Here is a 17,262-nt window from a genome sequence, read left to right on the forward strand (position 1 = left end):
GAAATTTTAATTTCATTTATTGTGTTGTTCATCATTGTTTTTTTCTCTTTAGTTCTTCTAGGTCCTTGTTGAACATTTCTTGTATTTTCTCCATTCTATTTCCAAGATTTTGGATCATCCTTACTATCATTACTCTGAATTCTTTTTCAGGTAGACTGCCTATTTCCTCTTCATTTGTTTGGTCTGGTGGGTTTTTACCTTTCTCCTTCATCTGCTGCATATTTCTCTGTCTTCCCATTTTGCCTAACTTACTGTGTTTGGGCTTTCCTTTTCACAGGCTTCAGGTTCGTTGTTCCCGTTGTTTTTAGTGTCTGTGCCCAGTGGGTAAGGTTGATTTAGTGGCTTGTGTAGGCATCCTGGTAGAGGGGACTATTGCCTGTGTCCTGGTGGGTGGGACTGGATCTTGTCTTTCTGGTGGGCAGGGCTGCGACTGATGGTGTGTCTTGGGGTGTCTGTGAACTTAGTATGATTTTAGGCAGCCTCTCTGCTAATGGGTGGGGTTGTATTCCTGTCTTGCTAGTTGTTTGGCATGGGACATCCAGCACTGGAACTTGCTGGCTGTTGGGTGGAGCTGGGTCTTAGCATTGAGACAGAGATCTCTGGGAGAGCTCTTGCCAATTGATATTACATGGGGCCGGGAGGTCTCTGGTGGTCCAATATCCTGAACTCGGCTCTCCCACCTCAGAGGCTCAGGCCTGACACCAAGCCGGAGCACCATGACCCTGTCAGCCACACAGCTCAGAAGAAAATGGAGAAAATAAGAAAGAAAAATAAATAAATAAATAAATAGAAAAGAATTAAAATTTTAAAAATATTAAAATTAAAAAATTAAAAAGTAATAAAAAAAAGAAGAGAGCAACCAAACCAATAAACAATCCACCAATGATAACAAACGCTAAAACTGTACTAAGATAAACATAAAAATCAGAAACAAGTCAGTCGCAGACAGCAAACCCTAAGCCTACAGTTGCTCCCAAAGTCCACCACCTCAATTTTGGGAACGTGCGTTGTCTATTCAGGTATTCCACAGATTCAGGGTATTTCAAATTGATTGTGGGGATTTAATCCACTGCTCCTGAGGCTGCTGGGAGAAATTTCCCTTTCTCTTCTTTGTTCGTGCAGCTCCTGGGTTTGGCCCCACCTCTGAGTGTAGGTTGCCCTCAAGTCTCTGTTCCCACCCAGACAGGAGGGGTTAAAGCAGCGGCTTATTAGGCGTCTCTGGCTCACTCAGGCCGGGGGGAGTGAGGGATACGGAATGTGGGGTGAGCCTGCGGGCAGAGGCCAGCATGATGTTGCAACAGCCTGAGGCATGCTTAGTGTTCTCCCAGGGAAGTTGTCCCTGGGTCAAGGCACCCTGTCAGTGGCGGGCTGCACAGGGTCCCAGGGGCGGGGACGTGGATAGTGACCTGTGCTTGCACACAGGATTCTTGGTGGCTGCGGCAGCAGCATTAGCAGTTCATGCCTGTCTCTGGGATCCAAGCTGATAGCTGCGGCTCTCACCCATCTCTGGAGCTTGTCTAGATGGTGCTGTGAATCCCCTGTCCTCGCACACCCTGTAACAATGGTCTCTGGCCTCTTAGGAAGGTCCAGAGTTTTCCCCAGACTCCCTCCTGGCTAGCTGTGGCACACTAACCCCTTTCAGGCTGTGTTCATGCAGCCAACCCCAGTCCTCTCCCTGGGATCTGAACTCCGAAGCCTGAACCTCAGCTCCCAGTATCCAACCGCCCTGGCAGGTGAGCAGACAAGCCTCTCAGGCTGGTGAGTACTGGTCAGCACCGATCCTCTGTGCAGGACTCTCTCCACTTTGCCCTCTGCAACCCTGTTGCTGTGCTCTCCTCCTTGGCTCCAAAGCTTTCCCTCTGCCAGTGAAGGGGCTTCCTGGTGTATGGAAACTTTTCCTCCTTCACAGCTCCCTCCCAGAGGTGCAGGTCCCATCCCTATTCTTTTGTCTCTGTTTTTTCTTTTTTCTTTTGCCCTACCCAGGTATGTGGGGGTTTTCTTGACTTTTGGGAAGTCTGAGTTCTTCTGACAGCATTCAGTAGGTGTTCTGTAGGAGTTGTTCCACATGTAGATATATTTTTGATGCATTTGTGGGGAAGAAGGCGGTCTCCACCTCTTACTCCTCTGCCATCTTGAAGGTTCCCTCAGTTCTGACTTTATAGATTTGAGGCCTCTCCCTTTTTTTCTTGATGAGTCTAGATAAAGAGTTGTGAATTTTGTTTATCTTTTCAAAGAACCAGATTTTAGTTTCATTCATCTTTGCTATTGTTTTCTTACTTTCTATTTCATTTATGTCTACTCTGATCTTTATGATTTCTTTCCTTCTACTAACTTCGGGTTTTGTTTGTTCCTCTTTCTCTAGTTACTTTAGGTGTAAAGGTAGGTTGTTTGAGATTTTTTGTTTCTTGAGGTAGAATTGTATTGCTATAAACAATTGCTCTCAGAACTTCTTTTGCTGCATCCCATAGGCTTTGGATCATCATTTTTTTTGTCATTTGTTTCCAGGTTTTTTCTGATTATCTTTTTGATTTCTTCAGTGATCCACTTGTTATTTAGCAACATATTGTTTAGGCACCATGTGTCTGTGTTTTTTACAGTTTTTTCCTGTAATTGATTTCTAATCTCATAGTGTTGTGGTTGGGAAAGTTGCTCGATGTTTTCTTAAAGTTTCCAAGGCTTGATTTGTGGCCCATGATGTGATCTATCCTGGAGAATGTTCCATGTGCACTTGAGAAGAAAGTGTATTCTGCTGTTTTCAGATGAAATGGTCTTTAAATGTCAATTAAGTCTATCTGGTCTAATGTGTCATTTAAGGTTTGGGTTTCCTTTTTGATTCTGCCTGCATGATCTGTCCATTGGTGTAAGTGGAGTGTTAAAGTCCCCGACTATTTTTGTGTTACTGTTAATTTCCCCTTTCATGGCTGTTAGCATTTGCCTGATATATTGAGATGCTCCTAGGTTGGGTGCATATAAATTTACAATTGTTATATCTTCTTCTTGGATTGATCCCTTGTTCATTATGTGGTGTCCTTTTTGTCTCTTATAGCAGTCTTTATTTTAAAGTCTATTTTGTCTGATATGAGTATTGCTACTCCAGCTTTCTTTTGATTTCCATTTGCATGGAATATCTTTTTCCATCCCTTCACTTTCCATCTGTATGTGTCCGTAGGTCTGAAGTAGGTCTCTTGTAGTCAGCATATGTATGGGTTTTGTTTTTGTATCCATTCAGCCAGTCTATGTCTTTTGGTTGGAGCATTTAATACATTTACATTTAAGGTAATTATTGATATGTATGTTCCTATTGCCATTTTCTTAATTGTTTTGGGTTTGCTTTTGTAGGTCTTTTTCCCTCCCTTCCTCATTTGTTCTCTTCTCCTTTGGTTTGATGATCATCTTTAGTGTTTGTTGCTGTTACTTTTTTATTTGTATCTATTGTAGTTTTTTGGTTTGCATTTTGCATGAGATGCTGATATAGCAATCTATATATATACAAGGTTGTTTTAAGTTGCTCATCTCTTAATTTCAAACGTAATTCCCATTTTCTGCATTTGTACTGTCCTCTTCTCATGGTTGCTGGTTTTGATAGCATATGTGTGTGTGGATGATCTCCTACTTTTACTGTATGTTTGCCTTTACTAGTGAGCTTTCCCATTTGTGAATTTCTTGTTTCTAGTTGTGGCCTCTTTTTTTCCTGCCTAGAGAAGTTGCTTTAGCATTTGTTGTAAAGCTGGCTTGGTGGTGCTGAATTCTCTTAGCTTTTGCTTGTTTGTAAAACTTTTGATTTCTCCATTGAATCTGAATAAGAGCTTTGCTGTGTAGAGTCTTCTTGGTTGTAGATGTTTCCTTTTCATCACTTTAAATGTATCATGCCACTCCCTTCTGGCCTGCGGATTTTCTGCTGAAAAATCTGGTGATAACTTTATGGGGCTTTGCTTGTATGCTATCTGTTGCTTTTCCCTTGTTGCTTTTAATAATTTCTCTTTGTATTTAATTTTTGTTAGTTTCATTATATGTGTATCTCATATTCCTCCTTGTGCTGATTTTGTATGTGATTCTCTGCACTTCCTGAATTGGATGACTATTTCCTTTCCCATTTTAGGGTAGTTTTCAACTATAATCTCTTCAAATATTTTCTCAGGCTCTTTCTTTTTCTCTTCTTCTCCTGGGACCCCTATGATGTGAATGTTGGTGCATTTAATATTGTCCCAGAGGTATCTAAGACTGTCCTCATTTCTTTTCATTCTGTTTTCTTTATTCTGTTCTGTGGCAGTCATTTCTACCACTCTGTCTTCCAGCTCACTTATTCTTTCTTCTGCCTCAGTTATTCTGTTATTGATTCCTTCTAACGTATTTTTCATTTCATTTATTGCATTGCTCATCTCTGTTTGTTTGTGCTTTAAACATTCTAGCTCCTTGTTAAACATTTCTCATATCTTCTTGGTCTGTGCCTCCATTCTATTTCTGAGATTTTGGATCATCTTTACTAGCATTACTCTGAATTCTTTTTCGGGTAGATTTCCTACCTCTTCTTCATTTACTGGTTCTTGTGTGTTTTTATCTTGCTCCTTCATTTTCAAGTTATTCTCTGTCATTTTATTTTGCCTAACTTACTGCATTTGTGGTCTCCTTTCCACAGGCTGCAGAATAGAAATTCCTCTTGCTTCTGGTGTTGCCCCCTGGGGAAAGTGAGGTTGGTTCAGGGGCTTGTGAAGGCTTCCTGAGAGATGGGGCGACTGGTGGGTGGAGTGGTGTCTTGTCCCTCTGGTGGGCAGACCCATGTCCAGGGGTATGTTTTGGGGTGTCTGTGAGCTTAGTATGACTTTAGGCAGCCTGTCTGCTGGGGGGTTGGGCTGTGTTCCTATCTTGCTGGTTGTTTGGGGTGAAGCATTCTGTCCCTGGAGCCTGTATATTGTTGGGTGTGATCAGGTCTTGGTGTCAAAATGGGGACCTCTGGGAGAGCTCATGCCAATTAACATTACCCTGGGGCCCCTGCTACCAGTCTCCTTGCCCCCACAGTTGGGTATAGCCAACTCCCACCACCCCAGGAGACCCTCCAAGATGCGTAGGTACATGTAGCCCATGTTCCTATGGATGTACTGTTTTGTGATGGGTCCCAGTGCACATGATACCTTGTGTGTGTTCTCCATGAGTGGAGTCTCTCTTTCCTCCAGCCCTGTGGAACTTCTGCCTTCAATCTCTACTGACCTTCAATGCTAAAGGCTCTGGGAGTTCTTTCTCCCAATGCCAGATGCTCAGACTGTCTTGGAGGGTTATTTTTATGTGGGAACCTCCTTGCATAGGCTGAGGGGGTTATTTATTTATTTATTTATTTATTTATTTGTGTGTGTGTGTGTGTGTGTGTGTGTGTGGGTTTATTTTAGTATGGCTATCTGCCACAACTTTCCTCAGTGCATGCTGGCCGTTATCCCCATGATAGGGGGTTTGACTGGTGTTGTTGTGACCTGAGCCTGCCCTGGATATTGAGCGGGGCCTCCCCTTTGCTCTGTGGTTGCCACTGCCTTTTCTGTGTTGGGTATGCTCTCTAGTTTTTGGAGTAGAGGCCCTCAGATCTGTTTCTTAGCTTTGTTCCTGATCTGCAGTGTGAGGTAGGCAGGATTGGAGCACTCCCATTTAGAGGGAAGCCACTGAGTATTCCTCTTCTGGAGGTGTTCACCTATGATTGTGTTCTGTTGTGTCACCTTTCACCTGTTGGGTGAGCTCAGAAGTTACTCTGTTTTTGGCACTGATCTCAGTCCCAGCTTAACTGTGGGTATGCTGGCAATTCGCCCTGGTGTCTCCCAGGCATTGTTTTCACCAGGCCACCAGAGTAGATCCACTGACGTCAGGTCCCAGGATTGCAGTATCATGGATATGGCCTGGCCCATTCCCCATGTGTATGTACTCAAAGTCCACAGCGCTAAACTAGATCCGTCTCAGCTGTGGGAGCACTCTTTGACCATTCAGATGTTTGTAGCAGCTGAGTTTACAAAGCCAGTCTCGGGGGTGTAATTCCGTAGTTTGTGCAGTCATGAGAAGAGATTTCAGCTCTTCTTCCTTAGTTGCACGAGCCCTGGAGCTCAGCTGTGGTTTCAGCTCCACCTCTGTGTGTGAGCCACCCACAGATGTCTGCTCCCAAGGCTGCCCTAGAGCACAGGAGCCCACCCTGGTGGGGATGGGTCTTACAGGGGAGCCAGTGGCCCCAGGGGTGAGAGAGCCAGCCCTGGAAGGAGGCCTTCCTAGTGCCTTGGGAGACAGGGTCCAGTGCATGAGGAGAGAGGGTGTGATGGTGGCTCCACCCTTTGTGTGTCACTCAACAATGGCGCTTCTCCTCTGTGCCTCCTCTGTGCCAGGCGTCCTCCAAGAGCATTCCCAGTTGCGGAGCTCCTCTATCCCATCACCTCAGGCTTTCTCCTTGCAGCTGACAGCAGTTCTCTCCCCTAGTCTGCTCTCCAAATCACACGTTCCAGCGCCTGGCCCTGTCTGCACTGGTGGACACACATCTCAGGCTGGGACATGCAGGGCTATGGCTCAGACTCTCTGTGTAGGTGTCACTCTGTCCTGCCTGCAACAGACTGGTTGCTGCACTCTCCCCTGAGCCCCCAAATCTCCCCTTCTGTCACTGCTGATCTCTCTGTCTGTGAGGGGGCTTCCCTGGTTCTGGAACGTCTTCTCTCCTTCAGCTCCCCCCCCACCAAGGGTCCCATCCCGCTTCCTCTCCTCTTCCTTTTCCCTTCTTTTTTCTTTCATCCTACCTGGTTACACAGGGATCCTCCTTTTCCTTTTAGGTGTCCTTGGTCCTCTGCTAGTGTTCAGCATGTGCTCTGTGAGAATTGTTCCATTTGTAGATGTATTCTTGATGTGTTTGTGGGGAGAGGTGAACTCTACGTCCTCCTGCTCCTCCACCATCTGACTCCCTCTCTCTTCTTTTTCTTGATAAGTCTTTCTAGAGGTTTGTTTTTGCTTAGTTGATCTTCTTTACATCACTTATTTCCACCATTTAAAAAAGGATCTCCTAATTTCTATATTTTTTGATTTATTCTGTTGTTCTGTTTTTACATTTTGGATGATTAGCTCATTAATTTTTGTTTTTCTTTGAATATAGCATTTATAACTATAAACAGTTATACTTCAAAGTACTGCTTTTACAGCAATTTACAGGGTTTGATATTAAATAATTTGTATAATTGTTCAGTTCTATGTAAATTAAAGTCCCCATTATAGTCTTTTTTTAACCCATAAATTACAGGCATACCTCAGAGATGATATGGTTTCAGTTCCAGACCACCACAATAAAGTGAATATTGAAGTAAAGTGAATCACGTCACCTTTTTCATTTCCCAGTGAATATAATAGTTATGTTCTACAGCATACTGTAGTCTGTTAAGTGTGAAATAGCATTATGTCTAAAAAATGTACATACCTTAATTTAAAATACTTTTGCTAAAAAATGCTAACATCATCTGAACCTTCAGTGAGTTATAATCTTTACACTGGTGGAGGGTCTTGCCTTGATGTTGGTGGCTGCTGACTGATCAGGGTGATGCTTCCTGAAGGTTGGGGTGGCTGGGGTAATTTCTTAAAATAAGACAACAATGAAGTTTGCCACATCAATTGGCTCTTCCTTTCAGGAACAATTTCTCTGTAACATGCAATACTGTTTGAAAGCATTTTACCCACAGTAGGATTTCTTTCAAAATTGGAGTCAATTCTCTCAAACACTGCTGCTGTTTATCAACTAAGTTTATAATATTCTAAATCCTTTCTTGTCATTTCAACAATCCTTACAGCCTCTTCACCAGGAGTAGATTCCATCTCAGTAAACCACTTTCTTTGCTTATCCATAAGATGAAACTCCTCACCCATTAAAGTTTTATCATGAGATGGCAGCAATTCATTAACGCCTTCAGGCTCCACTTCTAATTCTATTTCTCTTGCTACTTCCATCACATCTGCAGTTATTTCCGCCATTGAAATCTTGAACCCCTCAATGTCATCCATGAGGGTTGGAATCAACTTCTTTCTAACTCCTGTTAATGTTGTTATTTTGACCTTTCCCCATGAATCACATATATTCTCAATGGCATCTAGAATGGTGAATGCTTTCCAGAGGTTTTTAATTTACTTTGCCCAGATCCATCAGAGGAATCACTAGCTGTGACATCTATAGCCTTATGAAATATATTTCTTAAATAAGGACTCAAAAGTTGAAATTACCCCTTGATCCATGGAATACAGTATGGATGTTGTGTTAGAGGCATGAACACAACATTAACCTCATTGTACATCTTCATCAGAGCTCTTGGGTGACCAGGGGCATTGTCAATGAGTAGTAATATTTTTCAAGGAATCTACTTCTCCCAAGTGATAGATCTCAATAGACGGCTTAAAGTATTCAGTAAACCATGCTGTAAACAGATGTGCTGTCATCCAGGCTTCGTTGTTCCTCTTATAGAACACAGTCAGAATAGATTTAGCACAGTTTTTAAGGGCCCTAGGGTTTCCAGGACGATAAGTGAGCACTGGCTTCAGGTTAAAGTTACCAGTTACACTAACCTCTAACAAGAGAGTCAGCTTGTCCTTTGAAACCTTTTTGTTTGTTTGTTTGTTTTTTATTTAATTTATTTATTTAATTGTTGGTTGGTAAGTTTGTTGGTTTATGGACCATAGATGCAATCACCTCCATTGCTTGGGAATTTTTTTTAATTGAAGTATAATTGACTCACAATATTATATTAGTTTCAGTTGTACAGCATAGTGATTCTACATTCTTATATATTACAAAATGATCCCCACAATGAGTCTAGTTACCATCTGTCACCATACAAGGTTATTACAATATTATTGTCTATATTTGCTATGCTGTACATTATGTGACTGTGACTTAGTTATTTTATAATTAGAAGTTTGTACCTCTTAATCTACCTCACCCATTTCTTTCATTCCCTAACGCCCTCCCCTCTGGTAACCACCAGTTTGTTCTCTTTATCTATGACTCTGTCTCTGCTGTGTTGTGTTTATTCATTTATTTTGTTTTATAGATTCCACATATAAGTGAAATCATATAGTATTTGTCTTTTTCTGGCTGACTTATTTCACTTAGCCTAATACCCTCTAGGTCATCCATGTTGTTGAAAATGGCAAGATTTCATTTTTTATGGCTGAGTAATATTCCATTGTAGTATATATACCACATTTTCTTTATTCATCCATCTATCGATAGACACGTAGGTTGCTTCCATATCTTGGCTATTGTAAATGATGCTGCAATAAACATAAGGGTGCATATATCTTTTAAAATTAGTGTTTTTGTTTTCTTTGGAAAAATACCCAGAAGTAGAATTGGTGGATGATACTGTAGTTCTACTTTAATTTTTTGAGGAACCTCAATATTGTTTTCCCTATTGACTGTACCAATTTACAATCCCACTAACAGTGCACGAAGGTTCCCTTTTCTTCAATCCTCCCAACAATTGTTATTTGTTGTCTTTTTAGATAATAGCCATTCTGACAGGTGAGAGGTGATATCTCACTGTGGGCTGATTTGCACTTCCTTGATGATTAGCAATGTTGAGTGTCTTTTCAGGTGTCTGTTGGTCATCTGTATGTCTTCTTTGGAAAAATGTCTCTTCAGGTCCTCTCCCTGTTGTTTAATCTGGTTGTTTGTTTTTTGGGTTTTTTTGATGTTGAGTTGTATGAGTCCTTCATATTGGGTTGGCCAAAAAGTTCATCTGGGTTTTTCTGTAAATATATATATATATATATATATATATATATATATATATATATATGTATATGTATATGTGTATATATATATATATATATATATATATATACACATATACATATACATATATATATATATATGGGATATTAACCCCTTATTAGGAGTATGGTTTGCAAATATCTTCTCTTATTCATTAGGCTTCCTTTTCATTTGTTAATAGTCTCCTTCACTGTGTAAAACCTTTTTAGTTTGATGTAGTCCCATTTGTTTATTTTTGCTTTTGTTTCCCTTGCTTGAGAAGAAGATCCAAAAAAATATTGCTAAGACATGTCAGAAAACATGCCTATGTTTTCTTCTAGGAGTTTTATGGTTTCAGGTCTTACATTTATGCATTTGGAGTTTGTTTGGTACATGGTGTGAAAAGGTAGTCTAGTTTGGTTCTTTTGTTTTCCCTACACCATTTCTTGAAGAGACCTCATTGTTGCCTCCTTTGTCCTAGATGAATTGACCACATAAGTGTGGGTTTATTTCTGGGTTCTCTTTACTATTCCATTGTTCTATGTGTACGTGATTACCTTAAGTTTATGATCTCTTAAGTTGAACTCATTCTAACCAGCCTGGACTTTTACTCCCACTTGCCTCATGTAATGTTTTTGACATATTTTACATCTTTTTGTTTTGTGTACCTCTTAACTACTTAGTGTGGATATAGATAATTTTACTACTTTTGTCTTTTAACCTTCTTACTAGCTTTATAAGTGGTTGATCTTCTACCTTTATTGTATGCTTGCCTTTACTCTTGAGATATTTTCTTTTGTAATTTTCATATTTCTGGTTGTGGTTTTTTCTCCTTAGAGAAGTCCCTTTATTGTTTCTTGTAAGGTCAGTTTAATGGTGCTGAATTCTTGTAGCTTTTGTTTGTGTGTAAAACTCTTTATTTATCCTTCAAACCTGAATGAGAACCTCACGGGTAGAGCGTACTTGATTGTAGGTTTTTTACTTTCATCACTTTAAATATATCGTGCAAGTCCCTTAAGACCTGTAAAGTCTCTGCTGAAAAGTCAGCTGATAATCTTAGGAGATTTCCCTTGTACATAACTGTTGCTTTTCTCTTACTGCTTTTAAGATTTTCTCTTTATATTTAATTTTTACTTTTTAATTACCATGTGTCTTTATGTGAACCTATTTTTGTTCAACTTGTTTGAAACTCTCTGTGTTTCCTGGACTTGGATGTCTGTTTCCTTTCCCAATTTTTAGGAATGTTTTTGGCTATTATTTCTTTAAATAAGTTCTCTGCCTCTTTCTGTCTGACTTCTCCTTCTGGGATCCCTATAATGTGAATATTAGATGTTTGCTGTTGTCTCAGAAGTCTCAAAAATTACTCATATTTAAAAATTATTTTTCTATTTTCTGTTCAGCTTGGGTAATTTCCATAACACTGTTTTCCAGTTGCTGATTCATTCCTCTGTATAATCTAATCTACTCTTGATTCCTTCTAGTGTAATTTTGTTGTTATTGTTGTTTTTTCATTTCAGTTATTGTATTCTTCAGTTCTGTTTTATTCTTCTTTATATTTTCTAACTCTTTGTTAAAATTCTCCCTGTGTTCATCCATTCTTCTCCCAATTTTGTTGAGCATTTTATGATCATTTTCTTGCACTCCTTATCAGGTAGATTGCTTATCTCCACTTTGTTTAGTTCTTCTTCTAGAGTTTTGTCTTATTCTTATGTTTGGAACGTATTTCTCCATTTCCACATTTTGTCCAATTCTCTGTGTTTATGTCAATGTATTAGGTAGTTTGGTTATATCTCCCAATCTTGGAGAAGTGACCTTATATAATAGGAGACATCCTAGGGGGCCCAGCAGCACACTACCCTTTTGTCACCAGAATTATATGCTCTAGGGGTGCCCCCTATGTGGGCTGTGTGGGCTCTTCTGTTGTGGTAGGGCTGACTACTGTGGGAGTGGTGGTTGGTGGACCTGGCCCTTGGCCCTGTTGACTACTAGGTCCTTCCTCTTGCAGTGACTGCCAGCCTACCTGTGGTCAGCTTGGGTCCCAGGATGGCTAGATGCACAGCCTAGGATGACATGGGGTTGGTCTCAGCTCACTTGTGGTAAGGGCCATGAAATGGGATAGCTGGCTATTCAGCCTAGTGTGGTCCCAGGACTGGTACCAACCAGATGGTGGGCAGGTAAGTTCCCAGCACTAATAGCCTAGAGAGAGGAATCTAAAATGGCAACGACAGTCCCTCATGGTGGGACCACCTCCCCAAAATACCTGCCACCAGCATCCATATCCCCATGGGAAGTTAGCTGGCTCCTGCCTTCAGGGAGGCTCTCCAATATCAGCTTTGGGTCTGACTCAGGCTCCTTTCACATTTCTGCCTCTACAGTTGTCTCAAAGCATGTGAGATTTTTGCATGAACCCTTCAAGAGCAGTGTCTCTGTTTCCCATAGCCCTGTGACTCCTCATACACAAGCCCCTCTGGCCTTTAAAGCCAGGTGTCCTGCAGGCTCATCTTCCTGGTGCAGGACTCCTTGGCTTGAGGGCCAGATGTGGGGCTCAGACCTCTCACTCCTTGTGGTCATCCTTCTGTTTGTAGGTTGCCCACTTGGGAGTGTGGTTCTTTACTGTACTGCATATTCACCCATCCTACCTATCTCTTTGTAGTTCTTCCTTCACACCTTTAAGTTGTGGAAAATCTTTTCTCCTAGTCTTCATGTCATTCTCAGATATAGTTGCTCAGTAAATAGTTTTAGTTTTGTTGTGTTTGTAGGAGGAGGTGAGCTCAGGGTCTTCCTACGTTTCCATATTTAGAGTACCAAAGGCCACACCTGTCCATTGAAGCCAGGCACTGACTTCTCCTCTCTAGCTATGAAAGTCCTAGATGGTATCTTCTTCCAACATAAAAATGTTTTATCTACACCAAAAATCTGTTTTTTAGTGTAGCCACCTTCATTTGTATCTGGATACAAATGAGCTATATCTGGGTAACTTGCTGCAGCTTCTACATCAACAATTGCTGCTTCATCTTGTACTTTTATCTTATAGAGCTGGCTTCTTCCCTTAAGCCTCATCAACCAAATTCTGCTAGCTTCAAACTTTTCTTTGGCACCTTCCTCACTTCTCTCAGGCTTCATAGAATTGAAGGGATTTAGGGCCTTGCCCTGGATTAGATTTGGCTCAAGGGAATGTTGTGCCTGGTTTGATCTTCTATCCAGAAAACTCAAACTTTCTTTATATCAACAATAAGGTGTTTCACTTTCTTATCATTCATGTATTAACTGGAGTAGCACTTTTAATTTCCTTCAAGAACTTTTCTTTTGCATTCACAGCTTGACTAACTGTTTGGCACAAGAGGCCTAGATTTTAGCCTAGCTCAGCTTTCAACATGCCTTCCTCACCAAGCTTACCCATTTCTAGCTATTGATTTAAAGTAAAGAGACATACCACTCTTCCTTTCACTTGAACACTTAGAGACCATTGTAGAGTTATTAATTGGCCTTATTTCAATATTGCTGTGTCTCACAAAATAGAGTGGTCTGAGAAGAAGGAGAGACACAGGGAACAGCTGGTTGGTGGAATCAGTAAACACAACATTTACTGATTAAGTTCACCTTATTGTATGGGTATGGTTCTTGGCAACCCAAAACAATTACAATAGTAACATCAAAGATCACTTATCACAGATCACCATAACAAATATAATAATAATGAGAACATTTGAAATATTGGGAGACTTATCAAAATGTGACACAGAGACATGAAGTGAGCAAATGCTTTGGAAAAATGGCCCTAATTGCTCAATGTAGGGTTACCATAAACCTTCAATTTGTAAAAAATGCAATATCTGCAAATCACAATAAAGCAAAGCACAATGAAATGAGGTATGCCTATATTTAGGAATGTGTTTTTTAGGTTACAAATATTTGTTGTTATTGTTGTTTTTAAATTGTATTTTAATTACACAGTGTCCAGAGAATATGGTCTCATAAAATTACTTTTTAAATTACCTTAGACCTGATTTTGACCTAATGTATGGTTAATATTTTATATTTTTAAAATTTACCTTTGTTAAAATATTTTCAAGAAAATTTTATTTTTTTACAAAGTCATTAAAGGAAAAACTAGACTTTGTAGCAGAAAACCAGAAGTAGATATTTTTTGGTATGTCTGGTTAATTCTTATAAATGTTTTATGTATACGTTAGATAATATGTATTCTCTAATTGTTGCATGCAGAAATCAAATTTTCTAATCCTGTGTTCAGATTTTCTCTGTCTTTACTAATTTTTGACTGTTTGAACTGTCAATAATTGAGTGAAATATGTTGAAATTTCTCTCTTTAGGTGGATTGACATTTCTTCCCTTTTTTCAATGTGTTCTTACTTCCTATATTTTAAGACTAATTTTCCCCCACAGGAATCTGAGTTTAGATTTGTTAGATATTCTTGATAAATTAAAACTTTTATAGGAAAATATATTTGGAAATGTTGCAAACAACAAGGGTTTAATTTCCAAAATATACAAACATCTTATATAACTCAACAAACAAAAAAACAAAAAACCCAATCGAAAAATGGGTAGAAGACCTAAACAGAAATTTCTCCAAAGAAGAAATATAGATGGCCAATAGGCACATGAAAAGATGATCAACATTGCTAATTATTAGAGAAATGCAAATCAAAACTACAATGAGACATCACATCACACCGGTCAGAATGGCCATCATTAAAAAGTTTACAAATGATAAATTCTGGAGAGGGTGTGGGGGAAAGGGAACCCTCCACACTGTTTGTGGGAATGTAAGTTGGTGCAGCCACTTTGAAAAACATTATGGAGGTTCCTCAGAAAACTAAAAGTAGAATTACCATATGATCCAGCAATCCCACTCTTGGGCAGATATCCAGAAAAAAACTATAATTCAAAAAGATACATGCACCCCTATGTTCATAGCAGCACTATTCACAATAGCCAAGACATGGAAACAACCTGAATGTCCATCAACAGATGAATGGATAAGGAAGATGTGGTACATATATACAATGGAATATATACTCAGCCATAAAAAAGAACAAAATAATGCCATTTGCAGCAACATGGATGCAACTAGAGATTATCATACTAAGTGAAGTAAGAAAGAGAAAGACAAATACCATATAAGATCACTTATGAACCTATCTCTGAAACAGAAACAGAATCAGGGACATAGAGAATAGACTGGTAGCTGTCAAGGCGGTGGAGGTGAGGGAGGGATAGACTGGGAGTATGGGATTATTAGGTGCAAACTGGTATATATAGAATAGATAAAGAACAAGGTCCTACTGTATAGCACAGAGAACTATATTCAATATCCTGTGATAAACCTTAATGGAAAAGAATATGAAAAAGAATCTATATATATGTATAAATGAGTCACTTGGCTGTACAGCAGTAATTAACACAACATTAACTATAGTAAATCAACTGTACTTCAATTTAAAAAGTACATTTTAAGACATGAAGATTTAAAAAAATTATCATTATTTAATGATCTTTTCTCATCTTTAACAATGATTTTATTTTAAAGTCAATTTTGTCTGATTGAACCTAGGTAGCCTCATCTTTCTTTTGATTGTATTCCATTGATATATTTTTGTTGTAGCCAGCCTTCACAGTGACCCCCAATGGTCCCCAGCTTTTGGTAATCACAGCCTTGAATAGTTTCCTCTCATAATGAATAGGGCTGACCTGCATAATCACTATGATATTGTATAAATGGCAGTGTGTGGTTTTAGGCTCAGGTTACAAAGGGCACCATGGCTTCTTGAGTCACCTACTCTGAGGGAAGCCAGATGTCATGTTGTGAGGGTATCAGACCCATAAGAGGTCCTTCAGCCCCAGTCAGGCCTTGAGATAACTGCAGGTCCAGCCTACATCTTGACTGCAATCTCTTGAGATACCCTAAGTCAGAAACATGCAGTTAAGCCACTTCTGAATTCCTGATCTATAGAAAATGTGAAATAATGCTTGTTCATTTTAAACCATTCCATTTTGAGGTAATTTGTTATGTAACAATAAATGCATATAGATAGATAGATAGATAGATGATAGATAGGAAATACAATCTAATTACGTCATTTTACTTAGCCTTACCGTGTTCTTATACTAGGGATAAATAGCATATAGTTATATTTAAAAATCCAATCCAATAATCTGTCTTTTAATTAGGGAGTTTATTGATTTACTACAATTATTGATATATTTTGACTTATTTCTACCATTCCATTTTTAAAAATTGTCCCAGTTTTTAATGTTCCTTTTCTTTTTTCCCCATTTTTAATTAATTGGTTGAGTTCTTTCTTATTTTATTTTTCTTTGTATAATGTTAGCATTTAAATTATATTATTTTTAACTTAGTAGTTTTTATAGAAAGTTTTGTCATTCATAACTAATTTATAATTTCTTAAGGTAACTGAACTATTATCTATTATAATAGTTATACAATATAATATGTTATATTATATTATAATATATATAATATAATATATATATTATATATAATATAACTAATATAACTATTATCAAGCTGTAAGAATACAGTAACACTAATTATTCCCACTTCTGACTTAACCCAGTATTTTAGAATTCACCTTTTAAATAAAACTACAAATAATTAAACACAATTTTTATTACTTTACACAGACACCATTGTTTAGATCAAGATACATGTCTGCCATCTTTTCACAATTTTTTCTTTTATCTCAGATTGTCCATCTGTGATAATTTTGTTTCACTGAACTACATCTTTAGAAGTTCCTTGACTAAAGAATTGTTAGTGGTAAGCACTCCCTGTTTTTGTTTATCTGAAAAAGACTCATTTCACTCTTAATTTTGAAAAATAATTTTTCAGGGAAAAAAATTTGATTACAGCTACAAAAGTTCAGCACTTGCTGTTGAGAATTCTCCCGTCCACTTAATTTCCAGTCCTTATTAAGTGACAGGTCTTTATTCTCTTGATGCTTTTAAGAGCTTCTCTTTGTTTTGGATGTTCTGCAATTTTGCCAAAACACATCTAAGTGTGGATTTCTTTTTATTTATATTGATAGAAAGCCATTATGTTTCCTGGATCTGCAAATTCAGGTTTTTCATTTATTTTGTAACCTTTCAGCCACTAACTATTCACATATTTCCTCCCCTCCATTATCTCTATTCTCTCCTCTTAGGCTTTCAACTACACACGTTGTAGAGTTTCTCATTCTATCTTCTATATATCTTAACTTCTTTTTTTTTTCCTTCTGCACTAAATTCTGGTTAATTTCATCAGATATGTCTTCAGTTCACTAATTATTCAGCTGTGTCTAAAAAGGTGTTTAACTGGTTTATGGAGTTTTTTTTTTAATTTCCAAAATTGTATTTTTCATTTCAAGAAATTCCATCTTGTTGTTTTAAAGTCTTTCTAACCACTACTGATGGTTGTGTATTGCTTACTCATATTTGTAGCTCCATATTTCATTTTCTTAAGAATTTATGATATAGCTTGTAGTAGGTAGAATAAT

Source organism: Eubalaena glacialis, chromosome 5 (assembly GCF_028564815.1).
Source record: "Eubalaena glacialis isolate mEubGla1 chromosome 5, mEubGla1.1.hap2.+ XY, whole genome shotgun sequence".
In the NCBI taxonomy this organism is placed as follows: Eukaryota; Metazoa; Chordata; class Mammalia; order Artiodactyla; family Balaenidae; genus Eubalaena; species Eubalaena glacialis.